This window comes from Natrix helvetica, assembly GCF_964273705.1.
Source record: "Natrix helvetica genome assembly, chromosome: 5".
Lineage (NCBI taxonomy): Eukaryota > Metazoa > Chordata > Lepidosauria > Squamata > Natricidae > Natrix > Natrix helvetica.
Window position 1 is genome coordinate 29,167,916 of NC_138551.1, and position 24,667 is coordinate 29,192,582.

At 36.9% G+C, this 24,667-nt stretch overlaps 1 protein-coding gene across 1 annotated transcript in view; it reads right to left on the reverse strand.

Annotated features, from left to right (window-relative positions):
- Positions 1 to 262: 262 nt before the first annotated feature.
- The window catches only part of SUCNR1 (succinate receptor 1), a 79,917-nt gene continuing 55,512 nt past the window's right edge, over positions 263 to 24,667 (reverse strand). The window contains exon 3 of the transcript XR_014175508.1: positions 263 to 3,206. The gene's annotated coding sequence lies outside the window, so the exon portion shown is untranslated. The remainder of the gene's footprint in view (positions 3,207 to 24,667) is intronic.

A 24,667-nucleotide genomic window follows, 5' to 3' on the forward strand; every position in this document is an offset into this window, starting at 1 on the left:
AGCTTTTTCCAATGTAGTCCCTGATCAATCCAATGACTTGCAATTCTCATAATTTGCCTATAAAGGTTGGCTTTCTGTATTACTTCAGGCGTGGACTTGTTTATGTGGAATGGTAACGCATGTGGAATGATAACACAAATACATATAATAATGCAAAGAATTCCAAATTCAAATGAAACTAGAACTGTTTTTACTAGGAATTACGTATAATCAATTAGACACAACCTAAATCCAGAAGAAGACAAAGTTTATTTTTAAAGTATCACTGACAAGGGAAGTAGAGAAGAATGTTTACTTGATCATATTATAATTTCCTCTATCATGATTGACATAGAAACATTACTGCAGTTTATTCCCTTTTGAAAATTCTGGTCTGCTCATTATTTATCACAGGTACATTTTTGGCAAGATAAAGAAGAGAACAGAAAAGAGATTCTTATTTTTTAAAAAACACATCAAGACAAAATAAGGTAGAGTAAATGGTACCAAAAAAGGTTTTGCCCATTTTTTTAGGGAATCCATTTCACTGTCTCTAGGGTATGTGGCTTTGATGGGGCATCCTAGCACTGTTTGCACTAATCCAAAGATACAGATTAGTTGTCAATATTAACCGAACAGCCATTGTTCAAGTAAAATAAATAAGTAAATGAGTGAACTAAAAACAGAAGCATTTCCTTATGTTTTCAAACTTACAGTAATATGATATTCCTCCATTAATTTAATCAGAGCGTATAAAACTGCAGCAACAAAAATATCTTCAAGAACTGTGAAGTTCTAGTGTTCTTTCCAAGTTTCAGCTATGAGTATCCTAGTCATATATCTGTCTCCTATTTATGTTGTTTTGCTCCAGCATTGGGAAAACAGCCCTTGTAGGAAACGTGTTACCTCTTAAGCTGAAGAAGTTACTGAATACAACTCTTGTCCAAGTGTTTCAAAAAGGGCAACAGTACTACTGGTGGCATCTCTGTAGCCCAGTGTGACCTTAGGACAGAGAAGCCTTATTATTAAGTTCCTCATATTTTTCTCTGCTATGTTTCAAATGGAAATATTATACAAACATGTGTCTTATATTGTCCTCTCTTTTTGATAATGCACAGATGGTGTTAACCAAAAATAATTTGCATTGATCATCCAAGGAGCCTGAACATTTAAAGGTAAAAAAAGGGAAAGAAACAGGACTCTGTAGGTCCTATGAGGACATTTTTCAGAGAAAATGTTTGCTTAGAAAATGTCCTACACATAATACATACAGAGGGTTTAGTGTTGTTAAACTTCAACTATTTATTTGGACAAACATGGAATGGGAATTGAACTGCAGCAAATCACATTCCCAATTATAGCAAGAGAGGAATTTTTAAATGCTCTTAGTACAATCCAAAGCATGTAAACCCAGTAAGGTCATTTCAGTTCAGTGGGATTCACTCCCAAGTAATTGTGCTATTAGGGTTTAAAACTGTCATTTCTTATTCTTATAGAAAGTTATATCAGTGGCAGCATGTTTGTTTGCGTGTAAAAGTCTGTGACTTAGTCCCTGGGATTGCCAACAAAAAATATCAAGGCTTAGGTGGCAGATTTTTTTTTTAAAAAAATGTGGTTTAAAAGGCAGAGCCAATTTTACCCAATGGTTGAAGCACCAGTCTAGAAAATTGAAGACTCTGAGCTCTAGTGAGTGGTGGGAGAACCTGTTGTTAACTTTCTGAGCTGGTTGGTGAACTGGTTGTTGGAAGAAATCACTAAGGCAGAGAACTGGTTGTTAAATTATTTGAATCCCACCACTGGTTCTAGTTCTGCCTTAGCAATGAAAGTCAGCTGGGTGACCTTGGGCCAGTCACTCTTTCTCTCACCCAACTCACCTCACATGATTGTCATGGGGAAAAATAGGAAGAGGAAGGAGTATTAGGTATGTTTGCCACCTTAACTTATTTGTAAAAATAATAAAGATGGGGTATAAACAAACAAACAAGCAAACCAAGCAAGCAAAAGAATTGAAACCCATGAGCGAACTCTGATTCTTGTGGGTAGGGCCACAATTTAAGGTGGTAGGAATTGTAGCCTAATAAAATCGGGAGAGCCACAAATTCCCTATTTTACTCCATGTGGATGGATATACATACCGTCCTTTTAGTGAATCCAAAAGCCAACCAAACAGCACTTCTCTGTGTGTTGGAGAGGAGCTGTGAGTAAATATACCACTGTTTTTGATGACACAGTTTGTCTTTAGCTACAGGAAAGATATAATTTAATTGTCAGATCTGCTGACATCTTGATAACTTGCTTTTAAAATATTGGGTAGGAGAAAATATAAGTCCAATCTTATTGACACCTGGAAAGATTTAAACACAGTAGAATAAACCTTGTCAGATGACAGCATTATTTACTTTAATGGGTAAGCTCAGAGGGAAAGGGAGGAGCAATATTATTCATATCAAAATTATCTGTCTGTCCAATGATAAATTACGCAAAGTCACTCTGAAATAAATGAAAGTATGATTAAAGAAAAACTAAGTTTCTCTCTCCAAAAACAGACTTTGTGATCACTGCATTTGTAAAGAGTTGATATAATATTATGCATACATTTAAGGACTGTCTGAATTTACTGAGAAATAGGAACTTTAAGTCTAGATTAGCGCCATTTGATGTACATCATCTTTTTAAAAAACCACATGCATAAACTGCTTTTTATCTTGCATTTTTAAGGTAAGCAGGCAAACAATCTAAAGGGAATATTTCTAAGAGGCTAACAGGTAAAACAGTATCACAAAACCTTTTTACAACTCTCTGCATTAGTGAACTCTGGATAGCTCTTATAAAGTATTACATATCAAAAGACATCTTGTAGAATTGGAGAAAATTATACAAAAGGGCAAAGAAGATAAGGAAGGAGCTGAATCAATATGCTTTCTGTATTAAAGAGGGCACCATTGCAATTTACTAAGATATGTTAAACTAGAAAATCATGTTAACATGTCCAGATAATGCTTAATCTGAACACACAAAGCAACACCAATCTTTTGGAACACTGTAGTAGTTAAGATGTTGGTCTAGAAAGTTCAGGTTCAAGACTACTCTCAGCCATGAAAACACACCGAGTGTCTCATCCAGGCAGTCATCAGAAGTCGACATTGAAATGAAGGTACCAAAAAAGTACAAACATATTTTTATATCGTCCTTCTTGCTAGAAGCTGGCCAAGGGACATGGAAGATTCCTAAAATAAAACCATAAAAATATAGGAATGAAACCACTAAAAGCATGAAAAAGTATAATTACCAAAAATAATTTTGCACTGTATGCTTTTTGTAGAAAGCATTTTAGAACACATCTATAGGATTGACTGTAACAACTCTATTATATAATAATAATAATAATTATATAGCTATATTCTAAAACCCTATAATACTATAAACCTCACTCTAGCTTAGTGTTTCCCAAGCTTTTTTTCTTTCATTACCCAAAACCACTTATCAAAATGTCCTTTATTACCCAATGTACGTAAACCACTTTAAGTCAATTTAAATGTCCCTGTTGTGAATGGGTAATGGGTTTGTGTGCCCTAACCCAAAGAAAAAACACTTTTACCCAATTGTGAGTAATTTACCCAAGTTTGGGAAGTGCTGCTATAGCTCAAGGTCTCAATCTGTAGCACAATGCAGGTGCATGTTTATCATGGTCACCTGTCTGCTAGCAGCACTCCACTATAAGTGTCACAACTAGAAATAAGATCAGTTTTCCTTGTAGCTACTGGGATCACAGTCATTTGACATATAGGAAGTATTTCATTCTGTAATCAAAACAGCCAAAAACAGTGCGAGCCTATGTAAAAGTTGAATCACTGGTTTCAACTATTAAAATCCAGACTCACCTTCATGACTTGGATAGTATATTTGATAAAATCAACAAACTAGCCTAACAAAATAATATGCAAGACATTATTTTTTAAAGAATTATTAATTAGGGCGATACTCAAGAGAAAACTGGTGGTTGCAGGTAATTATGTATTAAGTGAAAAAGGCCCCTTACCAATAAGTATAGACAGAATTCAACTAAATAACAGGTGTCAAAAGGCCAGGGGACTGGATTTGGCCTATGAGTGCTTAGATCGCGGGGCCACCCTGGAAACAGTGACGGACTGGCCCGGGGTGCCTCTGCCAGTGAAAACGGGGCTCGGGAAAACTTCTGAACGCCATTTTCACTGGCAGATGGTTGCAGGAGGCCATCACAGCCAAAAACTGAGCTTGGGAGCTCATTTTTTCTGACAGAACACTTGTGGTGCCCCGACACAAGTGACATCAAGCTCCCTGGGCCACCCTGGCCAAACACCCTCTGGGCTCCAAGGTCACAGCCCTCAAGAATACATAATGATGGTTAAACATAAAGTTCATTCTCAAGTCTGAAAGGACAAGGAAATGTATCTCTTTCAAGAATGTCCACCAAGAGAGGAAAATAGAGAAATTGAGACGCTTTGTACAAAAATTAGAAAAACCACACAAAAAAATACAGTTTAAGTGGGAACAAACAAAGGTAATCCTGGCAATGTTCATTGTAGAAAATGTTCCTATAGAAAAAAAATAGGTAAAGCGAGTTGGAAGTCAATACATAAAAAAATTCTATATAGAGCCATTATATTCAGGAACCACAGAAATTATGGTACAACAAGCAATAGGCCAGCTATTAAACAGAAAACTATCAGACTCAGATGAAATGGCTATTGAACTGCTAAAGCTGCAGAAGAATAGGTATTAAAGTTTGAATGTCTTTATGTCACAAATATGGAAGAAAATTGGTCCAGGGACTGGGAAACACTAGTCTAAATACCTAATCTGAGGAAGGGAAATGTGAGAAAATTACTGGAAATTACTGTAAAATAGCACAAATTTCTCGTGCAAGCAAAGTTTTGCTTAACATCTTACACAGAAAAAAATGAGCTATACATGACAAGAACAAATGAATCAGTTTCATAAGAGGGAGAAGACCTTAATCAAATATCTAATATAAGGTGGATGTGATTCCCATTACTAGACAACCTAAGAAGTGTTTTAGAAGGATTGGCTGTCAGTCTTATTATGCTTGAAGTGTAAGCTGCATAAGGAATCTCTGGCGTATACTGTAAGCTTCTCCCACTATCAGCATATGTTGTATAGCATATCTATACATTTGTTAATACCATGTTACGAAGATCAATATGACTTAACAGTGCAAATATACAGCATTTTGCATTACTTAGCAAATGCTTGGAGTGCATCACTACAGAAAGAATTATAGATTTATCGAGCATGAGCAGCAAAAATATTACTCTTCATTGCTGAGAACATAATGCAGTTAAAAATCTTGGACTGACAATATGCAATTGTTTTTGTGAACTAGCTCTCTATTGATATGATTGGAAATCTGATCAATATTTTTCCTTATGGGCAAAGTTTAATGATGTACTGTACATGAATGTTCTTGTTTCCTTTTCTTTCTGTATTTACATTTTCTCCCTCCCTCTCTTCTCCCCTCCTCCTCTTCCTCCTCTTCCAAACAAGGCCTAGGATTGTGCAAGTGGAAGATGGCAGTGGTATTAGAAGGAATAAGAGGATACTGTTAGAGTTGAATTTGGTCAAAATATTTCAGAATAGATAAGAAAGTGAAGCAAGGATTATACCATGTCTGTATTTTATAAAGAACTGTAGGAATGGAAAATATGACAGTTGGAATCCAAAATGGAGCCTAAAATAATGTATGGACTTGAAAACAGTATGAACTCTATGGGATACAAGAAGAGCCAATTAATCAATTTTGGGCAAAATAAAGACTGTTGATTGATTATCTTTTTGGACAGTACTTTCCAAACCTGGGTGTTTTTTCTTTGGGTAATGATACACAAACCCATTACCTATGTTTGCTCCATTTGAATAGGGATTTGGCTAACTTGTGCAGGAGTTACCTCTGATTGTCTAAGAGTGGACTTGGAGAGGCGGCCATGGAGTTGGGCAATATGCCTTCTCCAATTCCTAACGTCCTCGAGCTCTAGAAGGTAAGAGCAAGGGCCGGTGACGCCTATCACTGTGCAGGAATCCACAGAGTTCCCCCTGTGTAGTTGTGGGTGTATACCAAATCCCCTATGCTAAATGTCCGAATCTTGCTTATGGAGTCTGGGGCCAATGAGGCAGAATAATTGGGGTATAGCTGGTCTAAGTGGGACCTCAGCCGGTGACCCATGAGAAGCTCGGACGGGCTTCTCCCTGTAGTGGCACTGGGTGTGATGTGCTGAATTAGCAAGAAATGGTCAACCTGTGTTTGCCAATCTCCTGGGCTAATCCTAGAGAGGGCCTCTTTTGCAGATCTCACCATTCTCTCCACCTGACCATTGGAGGCCGGATGGAATGGCGTGACCAGGGCATCCCTGAGCTGCTAGGAAGGTCTCAAATTGCATGGCTGTGAATTGGGGTCCGTTGTCAGAGACCAAGACGTCGTGCAGGCCGTGTGTGGAGAAAAGTCTCTGTAGCACCTTGATGACCGCTTCTGCCGTAGTTGAGGTCATCAGTACTACCTCTAAGCATTTCGAGTAGGCGTCCACAACTACGAGAAATGTCTGGCCATGAACTGGGCTACCAAAGTCAATGTGCACCCTAGACCATGGTGTTTGAGGTCGCTCCCACTCCTTAGCGGGCACCTCTGGGGGAGTTGGTCTGGACTCCTGGCACGGTGTGCAGGTAGCCACCCATTCTTCGATCTCCCTGTCCATGTTAGGCCACCACACGAAACTCCTAGCCAAAGACTTCATCCTGACAATTCCAGGATGCCCTATGTGTAAAGCATATAATACTGCAATGTGCAGTTTGGGTGGAACAACGACCTGGTCCCACACAGTAAACAGCCATTTACAACCGATAGAGCATTCTGCTTTAGGCAAAACAAACACAGGACTAGAAAAAAATACTATATTAGGGGGAATATAAGAAGAGGAAGAAATTGGACCAGATCAGGTGAAATCTACTTACTTCGCAACCAGTTTGCAAATGTGAGCATGCATACACCACCTGGCGCATGCGCAAGACCTTCCACGTATGCACAGAACATCAAAAACAACATGATGATGGGACGACTTCCGGTATCCGAGGGCGACGGACGCACGAGTCTGCTGTTCGCTTTTTTGGTGGGCTCCCCTTAAGCCTAGGGGGAGCACAGGGTGCCTTGGAGGGGCGCCTTGCCGTAGGGGCGGCTTGCTGGGACTCCCTGGAATGGCGGCGGCCACCGGGGGGTCTCCAGCTTTGCCCTAGGAGCCGGAAAGCATGGGGGGTATGCGGAATGCCACTGCGCGCCTTCGCCGAATGGAGCCTGGAAGGAAACGATCAATTTGAAAGACACAGCTGAAGTGCGGTGAGGTGGGAAGTCTCCCCAAGTCTTTTACTGTTTTACTCAATTGATGAACTGCAGCTTTCTTAGAATTTTGTTTCAACCCTTGGAAGAGTTAAGATTGGAAGGGGGGAATTTCCACCCCCCTCGGAAAAGCGGCACTTGCAAAATCTCTCCCTCTCACAGGAGAGAGAGAGAGTTAAAACCTTACTTTCACTTCCCCTAAACAATGGAAAAATAATTTTTGACCACAATTGCGAGAGAAAGGATGGTTGAACTGACTCTTCTCTAAACTATGTATGGGAACTTTGGACTTGTTGTTTCCTGACCACCTGTAAAGGCTGAGCCAAGATGGCCAACTTCCTCCTTCTTCTTCATCTTTATGAATGAGATTCCTTCCTTGCAAGATTTTATGGCTCTGAACTAGTCTCCACCCCAGAGATCTCCAGGAGCCTCCCTAAATACGTTTTTCCCTTGGATTTGGAATATTTTGATTTATCTAATTGATCTGCTGTTCCACTAGAAGATCTATTCTCCTTTGGATTTGCCTGCCTTGTGATCTCTACCAGCTGTGTTCTTCCACAGATGCCATTTCTTTGTACAGACTTATAACTATCTCTGAGCTTCATGATGGGTCCTAAAAAATTACCGCCTGGCAAGGCCTCTTTGGCTCCAACATCTTCTACATCCAGTCCGATTACTCATCAGTCACAATTGGAGTCTTTTTTACAACCTAAAGCCCCCGAAGAGAGTTCAAAGGACTTATCTATTCACCAGATGCTTTAATCTCTCTTAAAGGGACAGGACGAACTGAAAAAACAACTGACAGACCTAAATGATCAGCTCAGAGAAACACAACAACAAGCCACATGAAATGAGCAGAGAATAGGTGTACTGGAGGAGGGTGTGGTTGGGATGAGGGAGGAGGTTAAGACAATCCAAAGGGGGAGCGTAGAATTTGAAAACCACATTATAAAAATGGAATTTGAAAGGATGTCTTTTTTCCTTAGGTTTCAAAATTTGCCAGAAATTGAGAATGAAGATCTTAAGGAGATTATGACCACAATATTAGCAGAATACATCAATAGAGATAAACAACAACTCTGGTGGGATATTGACCTGATTTATAGGATTAACTCAGCATATGCAAGAACACACAATGTCCCAAGGGAAGTTCATAAATTTCTCAGAAAGACCACAAGAGATGAGGTTCTACGAGCTCAAAGGGGGGATGACTAAAATATAAAGATAAAGAAATAACCATTCTTAAACAGATTCCAAAGAAAGTAAGAGATAAGAGGAAGAAATATTCCTCTTTAGCAAAAAAATTATATAATAAAGGGGTCTGGTTTAGGTGGTTATTACCAGAAGGCATGTTGATTTTCTGGGAGGGCAGCAGAATTAGAATTAACACAGTTGTGGAGGCGGAGGCTTTCACTAAAAAACATAATGCTCTCCTAGATGAAATGGGGGATGTTACACAAGAGATGAAGGAGGGAGGAGCTGAGGCTCTTCCAGTAGAGGGGGGGGAGGATGCAACAACCAGAAGACTCAGGTCACAAAAGTGATTTGAAACATTATTGCAATTGTGGTTATAATGTACCTTCACGGAAGTGATACAAAAAAAATGATTGAAATATATTGATGATTTAGTGTTAAATTCAAAACTGCTAATATCTATTCAAATGCTGATGTTTTTCTATTTTTTTCTTTATTGTAAAAGTTGCGAGATTTGGGGGGGCTGCTTTCCCTCGCACGATGTAGCTATAAAATTTTTCTATAGCCTTTTTAACCGTTTTTCCCTGAAAAAAATTGTAAAAACCAATAAAACTTATTATAAAAAACAACAACAACAACATGATGATGTCCTGCTATCGAGCGGGCCCGAAAGGTAAGTAGAACAGCAAGGAAAGGGAATCCGCTGTGCCACGCGATTTAGATTAGTTAGAAAGCAGGATAACATGCTTTCTAGCTAATATAAATCGTGCATGACAGTTGATCATCAGAAATGACAGTTCACCCGAACCGGTAACATTTTTTACTATCAGTTCGGGCAAACCGGTCCAAACTGATAGCATTTCATCCCTGGACCAGATGAATGGAAAGAATTAAGGAGCTATGGCCTTAGAAGAGCTACAGATTGGAGATAGTTGAAGAGATTTATACAGGATGGACTGACATGATGGCACCTAATTAATTGAAATACTTTTTGCTTGCAATAAAGGAAGACTGAGGCTCAGAATTGCATCATTAGTTCCCAAACAGCTGGATCTCATTATTACCTGCAATAATTTTAAAGTTTTGGGGTTATGTTATTAATATTATAATAAACATTGGAACAGAATGATATCATACTTGTTTTATAAAATAAACCATTAAAATTGATTCAAAATTTGTAAGGCTCTGAGGGCCCCATAATACTGCCATCTAGTGATCGAAATGGGTGGAGATAGGCAATGTCATTGCCAGTATAAGCCTTATAGTTGGGTAAGTCTCACAATCGTAGCTAGTTAAAATTTCCATTTGCTTTAGTCATAAGCTATCAGTATCCTTTGCAAATAAATTCAGAGGGAAAAATGTAGGGAGAATTACTCAATTTATGAATGGCTGTAGATCGGCGGCACTAGGGATTTGAACCGCTGAACTGCCAACCTTTCTGATCAACAAGCTCAGCATCTTAGCCACTAAGCCACCACATCCCTTCTGAGCTCTTACATATGGGTATAAGTATAGTATAAATCTTTATTACGGTCAGATACCAGCAATACACATTACTTTTTACAATAAGTTAAAAAGTACTGGCATTAAGATATAATTAAAAGGTATTGACTTTAAAAATGGAAAATAACATACATGTTCTCAAATTGTTCGGGTTACTCCCTGGTTTACCTGGGTGCAAAGCCGATAAGTATGGGAGTAAATACAATGGTCCAGAAATTGTTAGAGATATGTCCAGATAATTGGTACAAGGTGACAACTATACTTCTATAACCAATTTTTTTCTTGCGGACATTGCAGCAGCACAGAACTTTGCCATGACATACGTGGTAGCCGAGTTTGTGTCCTGGAGGAGAAAGCCTAGATAAAAATTGTCTGCCCTCGCTGGCAATCTCTCTAATAAGTGCAGACCTACAAGCTCTGTATACTCACAGTGTAATAGAACACGTAAGATATCTTCCGCTTCTCCTTCACCACATATACAAACCCATTCTGCTATGGGTGTTCTCTTATACCTGCCCTGGAGGTGTGCTGAAGGAAGAATGTCTTACATATGGGCAAATTCAGATTTAATTTTTAATTAATTATTTAATATTTAGTTCTACAAGGTTTGCTGAAATCTCATATGATTTCTTTCTTTGAAAATAATTTACTTATAAGTTATTTACAGAATTACTGGAACGATATCTCAAATTTAATTGTACTCAGACCTCCTCAGGCCATGGTTTAAGCAACTTTGTTAATTCTGTAGCACCAGTCCTGTGAAAATATGTCATGACTAAAAAGACTCATTGGAAAATTTAAGTGTTATTCTGTTACTCTTAGTGGGAACAAGGATTTAATAATTCCATCTTGGATTTCTCAAATGAAATTAAAGTGCTAATTTCATATTGGTTGAGACAATGACTCATTCTGCCTTCTTATCAATTTCCCTTTAACAAGGCAGCCTAATTATCGTAAAAAGAAGCAGGGACAATTTAGGTAAGCTACAATTGCTTAATTGAGCAATCATTTGCACCAAATGGTCACAAATAAACAAAAGCATTAGATCACTGTAACCTGAGTCTTTTTTCATTAAAATAATAAGAATGAAAATTATCTCAGTGATGATATTGGACTGCATGAACTAAGAAAGTCCAAATTAAACAGAAAAACTGGACTACTTTATTTTTAAAACTGTTTTCTCATTTCTATATTTTATATCTTATTAGAACAAGGGTAACTTTGGACCCATATCTTTCATCTAAAGTTATATTTCTTAATGTTGCTTATGAAAATTATTTTTATATTAATAAAATATGACATTCTCATGAGATTTAAGGCTACTGTGTGCAGCTGCAAAAAGTTTGGATGATCAGTAGTTGGAAACAAAAACAATGAGTAGTTGAAAACAACTCCCTAGGGGAGAGGGAGCGGTTAACAAATCCAATAAATAAATAAAAATAAAATAAATAAAAAATAATTCAAACATTTAATTGAAAATATATATTTCACATAATAATAATATGATTCACATTAATAATATGATTATTAAAGTTAAAGTTTCTTTCAACAAACAGATCTGCATAGAATAATTTAGACTGTTCTTTATCTCCATTACAGTAAAATAAAAAAAATTGTATGTTGGAAACAATTCCATGAGTTTAATTTCTGAAGCATATAAATAAATACAAATACAATAGCAGAGTTGGAAGGGACATTGGAGGTCTTCCAGTTCAACCCCCTGCCTAGGCAGGAAACCCTATACCATTTCAGACAAATGGCTATCCAACATCTTCTTAAAGATTTCCAGTGTTGGGGCATATGCTTTGCAATGCAGCATTTTCAGATGTTTCAGTTTTAGTATGAATGCTGCCAAAGTGGGCACCATTTTCAGACATGAGAAATATTTCCTGATGACATTTATTGCGGCTTTCTAAGAATTAAAAAAAAAATCTCTAGATCCATAACAATGATTAATACTTCTGAACTGATCTCCAAATGCTAACTGAAAGGGAAAAATCCAGATGTTAAGTTTCTTTTGAATGTATTACCCTAAAATTGCTATGACAGTTACATTACACATAATGCTAAATAATTGGCATGTAATTTTATAAAAGATTTCCCATTCAGAGATTTTGTAAACCAAACCATTAAATTAAGAAATTAGTGTTGTAACCATTGCCTAAATAATGTTATCTCTCTGAACAACAGAACCTCATAGCATTCCTGTTGTTTAAAAGTATAACTGTGACACACTGTATACAATTTATAATCTGATAATTATAAAAAAACAATTTATACACTCATGCCATCATAAAACTCACTTAATTGGTAATGCCAGGTTATAATTTAACATTAGTTTAACTTATTTAGTTGTTCTGCCCATTTTGAAGAATAGCAGGGTGACAATCCTTTTACCCTCACTCATGCATGTGGGCTTGGCATAAATGTGCTGCAGTGCAGGTCAGTTGAACACCCTGACCCTATCTTTATTTCTCCTGTCACTCAGCATGGTCTTTCTATGTGATGGGTATGTAGGCTGAGATGCCTGACATTGGTTTTTGCCAGCTTTTAAGTTGCCCCGAAATGCTTTGTACAAGAAAAGCTGTCGTGGGTTATTTTTGAACATACATTTACAATCTTCTCAAAAATTGGTAGATTGCTATTTCAAAATACCAGGTCAGTAAGGCAATTGTATACATATTGAAGGGGTTTGATCCATCCCTTTGCCTGTCATTTCAGCTATTTACAGATACAGGTTTGTTGGTTTTGGAAGATAGATAGAGCTCTGTGCAAAATAACTGATAGATCAACGCAGTTGACAGGTCTGGGATGAAGCAAAGAGAGGCTGGAATATGGTGTATTAAGAGGATGTTTACCTCATCTGAGATTTTTCTCTTACCCACTGACCTATCACCTATCACAATTTTTGGATGCAGATTTACTCATCATCATAGGCCTGTATCCTAAAATATATCCAGGAACAAGTTATAGCTACAGTACAAAGATTGTGAAAAGCATTGGAATACTGCTTCTCACTACCTTGTACCCCATTGAAGGTAGAAGCAGAAACTAGCAAAACTCTTATCATTTTCCCTACCAGTCCCTAAACCTATAAATGTTGCAAACAAACAGCAGTTTTGGAAATGACTGCCAGCAGATGAGAGTACGCAGAGCAGAAATGTCCCATAAAAATACCAAAAATAAAGGTTGGATTAGGCAAAACGCCACTGCCTACCCTCCTGGAGTAATTGAGAGAGCATATCTTTGACCACTGGAAGCCTGTAACTTTCCCTCTTGGTTTCTTCAGACAGTAAGGAGGAAGGGAGGAAGAAAGAGATTAATGTCAGCAGCCTTTAAATAGCAATTGGTCTGTTCCCCTTAAGAGGTCATCCCTGGATCCAGAAGTATTAAACAATTACTACCTAGTCTCTAAGCTTCCTTTCCTTATTAAAATTTATTATAGAATAAAATACAAAGAAAAATTAAGAAAGAGAGAAGAAGAAAAATAAATAAAGATCCATTTGGATTAAGGTTTTTATTTATTTCTGTACCTTATTCTGATAGTTCATGCTAGAAAAGCACACTTCCCAACATATCAGTACCCTTGCAAGACAGAAATATCTAAGATCATGCTCATTGAAATCTGTGACTTTACAAGGGCATTCATTTGCATTCTGAGACAAGCAGAATACTTATTGCCTTGCAAGTTCTATCCTTTATTATATATGAAATGTTGATAGATACAAGCCTCAATGATTGGTACATATCACAGTTCAGTGCACATCATGTAGGGCACTGATGGCAAACCTTTTTTGGCTCACATGGCAAAAAGGGGGGAAGCGCAGGGGGATTGCGCATGGGCATTCCACATTCATAAAGGAATGTGTGACCCCCAGCACGCATGCGTGCATGACCAGCACTCCCTCCCATTTTTTGCATGCTTTTTTCGTCCTTTCCAGACTCCAGAGCCTTTATAGGAGCCTGGGGAGGGCGAAAACAGCCTCCCCGGTCCCCACCCAGAGGCCCTCCGGAGGCTTCAGGAGCTTCCATAAAGCCTCTAGAGCACAAGAAACCAGCCCTACAGGCAAACCAGAAGTTCAGGAATGGACTTCCGGTTTGTTCGTAGGGCCGGTTTTAGTCCTTTGGAGTCTTTAGGGGCCTTCAGGAGGCTTCCCTGAAGGCTCTGAAGGACGAAAAATGACCTACGAGCAAACCAGAAGTCACTTCCAGTTTGCTCATAGGGCTGTTTTTAGTCCTCTGGAGCCTTCAGGGAAGCCTCCTGAAGGCCCCTAAAGGCTCCAAAGGACTAAAAACGGCCCTATGAGCAAACCGGAAGTACGTTCCTGAACTTCCGGTTTGCCTGTAGGGCTGGTTTTTTGCACTCCAGAGGCTTCAGGGAAGCTCCTGAAGCCTCCGGAGGGCCTCCGCTTGGGGGGGGGAGAGCGGGGGGGGGCAGGCGGGTGGGGGGCTGTTTTCGCTCTTCCCAGGTTCCTATAAAGCTTCTGGAGCCTGGGAAGGGTGAAAAATGGCTTTAAAAAAGGCTGAACTCAGCTGCCTGCCTAGGTAGGGGGTTGGACTAAAAGACCTCCAAGATACCTTCCAACTCTGCTATTCTATTCTATTCTATTCTATTCTATTCTATTCTATTCTATTCTATTCTATTCTTATGGAGAAGCCATTTCCCCAAGTTCAGGATCTAAGGCAAAATGATCCTCAAGTATAAATGCCAAATTTTATTGAAGTGAAAAGAAGATAGTGCTGGAGGATTAAATGGCTTTGCAATGCAAGTCTTCTTGATTATTTTTCCAGAACCTGTTGAGAAGGTAAGTAATAGTTGATTGTTTGCTGATGACTTAAAGACTTAATTGGTTTGGAAGACACCAGAAAATAAATTGAACTGCAATCTGTTTCTGACCTCTTTACCAAAGATTGGGATATTTTAGGCTACCAGTATCTGTTTTCCTTTGCTTTCTTCCAGGCACTTAATGAGTATTCTGAATCCTTCTTAAAGTATGCTGTTTAGAATAATAGGCAAGTACTATCCTCAAAGGCAACATCAATTCTTATCTTTGAAGCCATACTGAATCAAGGAAATGTGTCCTCGATATCATAATTCTGAAAGTCACTTCATTATGAAAGTAATGTTTGCATTTTTCCTATAAGAACCATTGGAGACAATTGGATTCCCAGCTTATTTCTCTTTTTATGTCAGTTCCATCTCCTAATTGTCAAACTGACATTTCACTTATAACTTTGAAGAAAAGATGATAGATATGTTTGCAACAATAAGCCTTTTAAATTGAAATTCACATCTGTACAAAGGTCAGTTATCTATCATAGAATTTTTATGAGTGAAATAATGAAGTTTATTGAGGCAATTCCCCATTTTCTGCTTAGCACTGTGCTAGATTAAAATATTGGATAGTTGTCTAACATCTACTGTAGTTGAAAAAAATGATTATATCTTACCATATCCCTCAGCTTTCTCTAAACATACCCAGTTCCTTCAATCTCATTTCATATGATTTACTTTCTAATCTCCTGGCCATTGTTTTTGCCATTTGTTTAACTTGTTCAAGCTTATCTTAATCCGTTTTAAGTATTCTAGCTATGGACATAATACTGAAGATAAAATCTGACAATGCAGAAGAAAGTGAAATGATTGCCTCCTAAAGTCTGGGAATTAGAGAAGCAGATAAAACCTACCAGTAACATTGCATTTGCTATTTTAGAAGCCTATTATTAAGCCTAGCTATATTTACTTTGCTATAAGCCAGTGGTTCTCAACCTTCCCAATACCATGACCCTTTAATACAGTTCCTCATGTTATGGTGATTCCCAACCATAAAATTGGTATCTCGGTTCCCAACACCATCGAAAATATGTGTTTTCTGATGGTCTTAGGCGACCCCTGTGAAAGGGTCATTCGACCCCCAAAGGGGTCCCGACCCACAGGTTGAGAACCACTGCTATAAGTGCTACTCCAAAACACACACACACACACACACACACACACACACACACACAGATATAGATATAGATATTTGCTACACTAGAGATCTGATTTCTGGCTTCTGTTAATTACTGAATTTTGTTCAAGGTGCTTACAAATCAATAACTTTATAATCACTCACACTATATTGCCAGGATACTGTTAGAATATATACAGAAAAAAGGTACTAAAATTAAATCTAACCTGAAGCAAGTGTTGCTTATCTATCAAGATGCTCTACATGGTTGCTGCTTCTGAAGGAATTAAGTTGGTAACTTATATCCTTCTGGACTCATGTGTAGGAAAAACCATGACTCTGACAAGGGGAACCTTTTTCCTAATTTTGTGTACCTTTTCTAGGAATCATGTGGTAATTGTGGAGAAAGGTCATGTGCTACATAAAAAAGGCAGCCTCTTTAAAGAATTGCAGGTATATGGGTGCCTCCATGTACTCTGAAACACTATGGGGGCTCACACTCAAAGTACTGCCTAGTAATAGCAATAGCACTTAGAGTTACATACTACTCCATGGTGCTTTACAGCACTATCTGAGTGGTTTACAACGTCAGCATATTTTCCCCCAACAATGTCATTTTACTGACCTCTGAAGGATGGAAGAATGAGTCAACCTTGAGTAAATCAGGATCGAACTCCAGGCTGTGGAAGAGTTTTCGTGCAATAGTGCATTCTAACTACTGTGCCACCAAGGTTCCTGCATTAATGTTAGATTGGCTAGCTAGTCTGTTGTTTATCTTGCTTTTTCTTTGGTTTGGACGTAGAGTACATTTCTTCTCCAATTATTTGACACTTTGCTATTCTCTGGGACTTCTCAAAACTAATACATAGAGTTTCAGCCCAAGTAGCAGCACAGTTCCTCCGGTATACTGAAATAAAATTAATTTAGTCCTGAAAATCAATTTTGAGATTGATAGGTGTTTCCAGGTGATATTTTAAATCTGGCTGTTTACCTCTGATGTTCATAATCAACTGGTTGAATGCATTTCCTCAAAATAAGAATTTGAAGAGCTTTTTCTTTATTATCTGTTAGCCTTTTGCTGTCTACACTGAGCAGTTGCCCTATCGATTCTTTTATTTGTACAAGTAGTTCTTGACTTTCAACCTTTCATTTCGTGACTGTTTGAAGATACAACAGCACTGAAAAAAGTGACTGACCATTTTCCTCAATTATGACTATTGTAGTGTTCCATTGTCACATGATCAAAATTTGGACACTTGGCAATTGGTATGTATTTATGATTGTTGTAGTGTCATGGGATCATGGGATCAACTTTTGAGACTTCTGACAAGCAAAATCCCTGGGGAAGACAGAAGACAATGGTGTAACTATCTTAGCAGCTGTAGCGTTTCATTTTGTTTAGCAATATAAATTTTGGGCTCAATTGTGGTCATAGGTCAAGGACTACCTTAAAGTTAGTCCTTTTGTTTTACTTAGAATCTTTCAGTAGCTATAGCTCATTCTGTGTCTCCCCAATAGCATCAAAACCACAAGAACTACCAAGAAGGGCTTCTTGAAAGAAGAGCAGCACTGAATAGATTTCACCACTGCTCATCTTTCAGTCAAAATCTGCAAAATAAATAAATATGCACGGGGATACAGTATATCCTACAAAGGACATATGATTTTGAAAGCTGAGAGTGGAGAAAAGTCATTCTATCTTAAAAAGGAGTTTTATGTTTGGAATTTTGCAATGGGAAAATTATACTGTGTATAAAACAAAACATTTGGAAAAAGAATCATTAAAAAAAATCTGAAAGCTTTTACATTAAAAATGACATTGGAAAAAGTTGTATGGAAGCAGATTTTTCAAATAAATTTTAAAAAATGCATTAAAATGAAGGCAGCCTGGAATTCTTTCCTGCTATATTGACAGGAAAATGAATAGATTTTATATTGACCCAGACATCCATAATTAATAGATGCTAGTTGGCTATCTTCTTTTGCAGTTCAATACAAGTAAAGGTTTTTGCCAATCCTGGCCCCAAACATTTTGCTTCCAAAAGCAGAATCTAATGCACAGATTGTCCTTGTCATTAAGTAGCTGAAAGATGCCCTATGAAAGAAGATTTCTTAAAGATAAATGGAAACCATTAAATTTTAAAAAAATAACTTCATCAGTAGGAATAATCCTAGGTCAGGAAATCAAGGAGAAACACTCAGTTAAGTTGCACTCTTTTTTTCTTCCAAAGAAACTTTTTATGTTCTTTCTTTTTTCCCCCAGTGATGATCATTACTTGCAGTTTTGAAAGGTCACTTAAGAAGTATGTGTTAGCAATGACTATATTTCAGTAAAGTAATAGTTATACAGCACACTGGTAACTCATAATTACCATCTTGGATATACAAAACTCTATCTTTACCAATAAATTGAAAACCCCAATGGAAGAATATATTTGTATCAGAGCCAAAGCCAAAAATTATTCCACTTAAGTCCCAATATTTATATTTTAATTCTTTTAAATTAACTAGGTTTTATATATAGGAGTGAAAAATCAAGTAAGCTGTGGTTATATGATGTTTTATCTTTAAAGCGCTCCATGGCTCAGGACCTAGTTACTTGCGGGATCGTATTCTGCCCCATACATCCCTGCGACCAATCCGCTCGCACAGAGAGGGTCTCCTCCAGGTGCCGTCCACCAGACAGTGCCGAGGGGCGGCACCTAGGAGTAGAGCCTTCTCTGTGGCGGGCCCAGCCCTTTGGAATGACCTCCCTCCGGATATTAGGAATACCTCTGACCTCCGCTCCTTCCGTGTAAAGCTCAAGACCCACCTATTCCAAGTAGCCGGCCTAGCTCAACTATGATCTAACTATATCGCTCCTGACGGGTTTTTATTTGGGTAATTTAATTGTATTCATTTATTTAGGGGTTTTTAAACATTGTGATTTTAATTGTTTTTATTCATCAGCCCACCTCCTCCTTGTACACGTCTTGGTATACGTCTTTGTTATATGTATGTCTTGTCTAGATATTTATTTTATGTGTTTTATTGTACGCCGCCCCGAGTCCTTCGGGAGAGGGTGCAGCTAAGAAATAAATATTTATTATTATTATTATTATTTTATATCTGTTCTAGACAATTCTAATCAGATTGGGCAAGGACTTTTTTGAAGATCTAAATAAAATAGTTTTGAAGTTTATTTGGCAAGGAAAAAAAGCAAGAATAAAACTCAAGTTGCTACAAGATGCTAGAACAAGAGGAGGATTGGGCTTACCTGATTGGGAGTTACATTATCAAGCAACAAACCTGATGTGGATTAAGGAGTGGATAACACTAAAAAACTCTAGATTATTAAATGTAGAGGGTCATGATTTACTGTTGGGATGGCCTGCTTTTTAATAAGGGAATAAGGGAACTAAAGCACATGGTTATTTTAGAAGACATTATATAAGGGAGGCTTTGCTATTAAATTGGGAAAAGGTTAAAAGATTACATTACTTAAAAACGCCAGTCTGGATATCAACCATTGATGCTCTTTCATATCCAATAATATATAAAAAGGAACAAACAGTCAGGTATGTTGAAATATTGAATGCAGAGGGTGAACTCAAATCTATCCAAGAGTTGAAACAAGAAGGAATAGAAATGAATTGGTACTCATATGTGCAGATGCACTCTAGATATAATGAAGATAGAAAATCAAAAGGTCTTTATAACAAAATGACTGAATTAGACAAAATTTTAACAGGTACTGATGAAAAAGTAATTAAAAAAATATATGGATATTTATTAGAGGTTAAACTACAAGAGGAACAAGTTAAAGAAACTATGATAGCTTGGGGGGAAATTTTGGACATGGGATTGATTTAGAGAAATGGCAGAAATTGTAGTCACAAAATTATAAAATGATGATGTCAACTGCATACAGAGAATATTTGTATAAGATGTTTTATAGGTGGCATTTACCCTAACGAAAATTGCAAGAATGTCTAAGGATAAATCCGAAAAGTGTTAGAAATGTCATCAGATACCGGGTTCCTACTGCCACATGTGGTGGACTTGCATTGAAGCTAAAAGATACTGGACTAAGATTCACATGTGGTTGGAGAAAATGATACACAAACACATAGACCTAAAACCAGAGATTTTTTTTATTGGTAATTATACCAGAAACATACAATAAAGACTTGAAATATTTGATTATAAACGTTCTAACAGCAGCTAGAATCGTATTTGCAAACAAATGGAAAAATGAAACAATACCAAAATATGAGGAAGTTATTCGAAAGATAATGGAGTGTGTTGAAATGAGCAAATTGACATTTGAAATCAGAGAACAAGAAGATGAGCAATTTTATAAGATATGGGACTTGTTTTATCAGTGGTTGGACAAAAAAAAAACTGGAAATGAAAAATGTTTTATGTATGTTTTAATTGAAGGAGATAAGTAATAATACAATTATGTTGTAACATAATACAATTATGTTGTTAAATAGATTAATAATGATACAATGGAAGACCGACTTACATATGAATTGAATAATTTAGAATACTTTGCTTTAAAATGAAGGAAAAGGATAATAATGAATCTGTGTACATTTAATAGATGATTGGTAATATTATGTATAACCCTAGGTAGTGATGTATATTACAAAGATATTTTGTTGTTGATAAATAGTTTAATAAGGAAGTAATGAAAGATTGGTATATTTATGAAGCTAGCATTTAGAATACTTTATTTAAAAATGAAGGAACAATATTTTTGTTGGAATGTATGATATACAAGGACAACAATCAACATAAACATACTTGATGGATGATTAGTGGGACTATGAATAATTGAAAGTAGTGATGTATAAACATAAATAGTTTGAAAATTCTTTTACATTGTAAAAATAATTAGAATGAGATAAGTGATTACATAAAGGTATATTGTTATTAAATAGATAATTAAGAATGCAAGGGAATTAGGTTTGCTGAAATGAAAGAAATATTAACTGTAATTGAAGCACTTTTTATTAATGTCTACACTTCAGACAGACTTTTTTTAGACCTGGGAACTTGTATCACAAAGTACAGTTAAGAACAAACAGGGAAGGATATTTGCATCCCATTTTACATTTATAGTTACAGTCCGGAAAGTGCAAATTTGTCTATATTTACATTTCACAGTCAAATACAATATGAACATTTCCCCCCATTCCTTCTACTGCTGCAGCTACAACCCAATCAGAATAAATGATGCTCCATATAGACATTATATGACTTGTAGCTGTAATTTGGGATATACTTTTATCAAGGCTTTCCTTTTATATTCTTTTCATTTACTGTGATTTCAGGAGAAACCTTCAGTGTAGGCTTGCCAGAGTGCTATGAGAGACTAAACTTACTGTTTCTCTAATTGATGTCTCAGCTTTAGAAAAGTGCAATCTAATCTCTTGTTTCTTTCTCTACCTACTCACCTACAACAAGATTTGTACCGAATTTGAATTAACACTGAATATTGTTCAAGGTTCTGCTGATCAGCAGCTTTTTTAAAACTCAGGCTTGGCTAGATTTGAGCAAAGCAATGTCATCTGCAGCAGCTCATAGCCAAGTTGTTTTAGGATGGTGCCCCTTCTGTGTAAGCTTGCCATTGTTTCCTCTTCCACCTCCCCTCCTTCTCCTCTCCCCTCTTCTTGATGAGACAAGACTCTTGTCTTTCAGGATTGCATTTTGGGACATTGAAGATTGATTTATCTCCATTGGATAGGACTATTAGAGGATATTTGGTTTATATTATATTATAGCAATAGCACTTCATAGTGCTTTACAGCCCTCTCTAAGTGGTTTACAGTGTCAGCATATCACTCCCCAACAACTTGGGACTTCATTTTACCGACCTCAGAAGGATAGAAGGCTGAGTCAACCTTGAGCTGGTGAGAATTGAACTGCTGGCAGTAAGCAGAGTTAGCCTGTAATACTGCATTCTAACTATCGTGCCACCACAGTTCCTGTTTATGTTATTTAGATTATTATTATTTTATTATTTGTTTTTGTTGTTTAATATAATGTGTGTGCATGCGTATGTGTCAGTGGTGGGATTATTTTTTTTTACTACCAGTTCTGTGGGCATGGTATGTCTTGGTCGCCGTGGCAGGGGAAGGTTACTGCAAAATCCCCATTTCCTCCCAATCAGCTGGCACTTGGGAGGCAGAAAATAGATGGGGGCAGGGCCATTCACAGGTGGTATTTATCGGTTCCCCGAACTACTCAAAATTTCTGCTACCAGTTCTCCAGAACTGATCAGAACCTGCTGAATACCACCTTTGGTGTGTGTGTGTGTGTCTGTGTGTGCGCGCACGCACGCGCTGTTCCCAAGCTAGCAGAGGGATTGTACTAATGTAAATGTGGGTAATAATAATAATAACCAAAAAAACTCCGAAGAACAATGGATATTTTTTTAAAATTAGCATATGATAAAACAGTTTAATGAATTTTAAAAATGGTAGATATACATAAAACATTTAAAACTCAAGCTTATTATTATTAAAGACCTTATGTTTATGTTTTGTTTTGTTTTCTAGCCATGGTTAAAAATGCGTCTGTGATCCCTCTTTTTATCTGAAAATATTTTAACATATTCCACCAATTCAAAATTTCTTAAAATAGGCCCAATAATATCTGCCAAAAAATTCTAGTAAAACTCAGGGTAATTAAATATGACCCATAGTTTCAAGGTCAATGCCAGGGAAAATATCTTTGAGAGATGACCATCTTCTGTATAACATATTGGAGGGCAACATTGCCTTTTGCAAATGCTATCCTATATTTACTTAAATGTAAAGTGCTAAGGTATATAAAATGTGAAAACAATAGTTATAATTCATCCCAAAAATGAGGGCAAAACACAACACTTTGGCTTAATTCCTGTAATGGGCTGTCCCATAATCTTCGTTTCAAATAAAATAATGCCAGAGTCTATTCCTGGAAAATAAATGGTTGGCATCAATATCAATCTGACCAATCTTTTGAGTAACCAGGTTAAACCTTGTATCTGCAAATCAGTCATTTGGAATGCTATTTAGTAATTCTTCCTTGTTTTAGAAAATATATATATTTGTTTCAGAATATGTATGTATGTATGTATGTATGTATGTATGTATGTATGTATGTATGTATGTATGTATGTATTTCAAGCCAAGTGTTTGTTTCTAGAGAACTTTGCCCCATTTCTAGAAGAATAACAAAAATTAGAATATTTAAAAGAGCTCTTATTATTTTTACCGACAATTAGATTATGTTATTGACCACTGTGACACAAATTGGAGGCCTGTATAAGAATAGGGATAGACCATGTTCTTTCTCTTTTGAGTCAAAATGTCAAAGCATAGCCATCAAAGAAGCATTTGCTTTCAGAAGAATTGGCTTTAAATTTCTATGCCAGGACAGGGCATGTTATCCTAAGGATATCTACTTGAATATTTAATTCAAAGAAATAGATTGAAGAGATTCATCATCTTAGTTTAGCAATGTATTTTATGTAATAATAGTGATTGTATATATTCTACTTTTCTGAAGTAATAGAGTTCTATTAAAATGAACGTGTATTATTCAGTTGGGAGAATGAAAAATGCAATTATTGCAGATTTCTCCAAAAATAATTTAAATTCCAGTTGTTTTTTCCTCTTTCTTTTATATGCCACTTAGCTGACATTTTATTTCTCCCAACTGGAGTTAAAAAGAAATGTCATTATACCTATTTTCACTTTGTAAATGTAATTTTACACCCCCCCCCACCTCAATAGATGGAATAAAATGTCAAATTAATGATGCTATCGGAGCTGGGAGACAGGATTGATGGTACTTTAGTATCTATGCATAACATTTCGTTACACTGATGGGAGTGACAATATTGTCATTTTCTTGATGTCCCTCTTGAGGATAGGTCTGCAGAAAAGCAGAATGTCCTGGCAATTCTGTTAAAATACTAACAGGTTGCCTCAGGAGATATTCCTGATGGTAAACTTATTTTCGTAGTGGATCATGCAACAAAAGTATATGCAAAGAGATGAGCTAAGGAAAAGTTATATTTGAAATGAGTTTCATCTTTCATTGTTCAAGAACTTTCTTTAATCTCTGAAAATATAGGTTCAGTTAATCAAACACTTCTAGATTGTCTTATTGCTCTAGAAAGCAATCAGTTTGGATTTCCAGATCCTGTCATGAAATTTCTGGAGGAAATGTATCCTTCCTTAAACTATCAAACAAAATTAGAAGTCAGGACCTCATGCTAAATCCAGGATCAAGGAGCTGAAAATTGGAACAAAAAACAACCAAATGATATAGGATGGGACATATTGAAATTTGGAAATATTTTGATGTTCAAGTAAGGCTTACTTAGAACAGGAAGCATCTGCTTAAATAGATTGGATATTTGATTTGAATTAATGAGGCCTATAGAGACTGCAGTGTGCAGGTCAGAGGTTCACCACATAGGATAGTTATGTTCAAGCACCAGGAGATTTTAAAATCTTCACCACTATTTCATTTCACTTCACTTCACTTCACTTCTTTTCTTTTCTTTTCTTTTCTTTTCTTCTCTCTTCTCTTTTCTTTTGTAGGCATCAAAGTGGACTTTATTCATCTCAAAACTGCTAGAATAGCAGTTATCCCGTTAGCCTAGGAATTTGCCAAT